Source organism: Arachis duranensis, chromosome 7 (assembly GCF_000817695.3).
Source record: "Arachis duranensis cultivar V14167 chromosome 7, aradu.V14167.gnm2.J7QH, whole genome shotgun sequence".
Lineage (NCBI taxonomy): Eukaryota > Viridiplantae > Streptophyta > Magnoliopsida > Fabales > Fabaceae > Arachis > Arachis duranensis.
In genome coordinates this window covers 32471313-32472335 of record NC_029778.3, presented here as the reverse complement: position 1 = coordinate 32472335, position 1023 = coordinate 32471313, and positions in this window count along the sequence as shown.

The following is a 1023-nucleotide window of genomic DNA, read 5'->3' as shown; positions in this document are numbered from 1 at the left end:
TGTAACACCCTACCACACAGGGCCTTACGCTTAAGTCGTAAAGCAGAGGTGGCAAGGTATTACGACCTCTAAAAGAAAATGATATCTACATAGATATAGTTGGGTGAAATCATATCTAGGAGCCTTGAAGAACAAGCTAAACAAGTTGATAAACAGAAAATCGTGACACACTCGCATGGATATTCGTAAGACGGACAGGTAAAATCGAAAGATAACTGAACACATATATATACATATCAGAGTTCCAAAACTCAGATAGCAAGCTCCAGACTCGACCTGCGAAGCTAAGGCCGACCAGAGTATATAATTATGTATATATACAACCCAAAATAAAACTCAAACCACAAAATAAACCCCTGTATCTCCAAGTCGACCTCTAGGAGGGACAAAACACAAAATATACATGCGGAGATTCTATAAACATATATACATAGCATATATACATAGCCTAAAACAAAATATGACAGTCCAAAAGACAGTTCTTCGCTCGTAAGGAGGATACCCAAACGCTCAACGAGGTGTCTCTCGACCTGTATCTGAAAAACAGCAACATAGTATGGGATGAGAACCGGAGGTTCTCAATGGTAAAGGTGCCCGCATAGTTAATATAAAAGGTCTCGGGAAAGCCAGAGGCATTCCTAGAACTTCGACACTCAGATTTCAGCTTAAGAATTCGACTAAACCAGAAATTAGGTAAGTTGTCTAAGGTATTCTAATTCGGAATCTAACTTTAACCTAATAATTCACGTTCTGTATTCTCTACTCCTCCAAATCATTGGTGGAACAATCCTTTCTCCTCACACCTTCGCCAAGAAGGATTTCTCAGAAAACATACACATATAGTTCAAGCAAGAAAAGCACAGGTAGAGAAGCATTTACAGCAAGTAGAACAAGTAGCGAATAAGCAGAATTAAACAGTTAAGCAAACCAAAACAATGCACACTCAAACAAACAAACAAATGCATATGATGTATGCCTGTCCTATGGCTGATGAGTCTCATCTGTCGGTTATACAGCCAACCC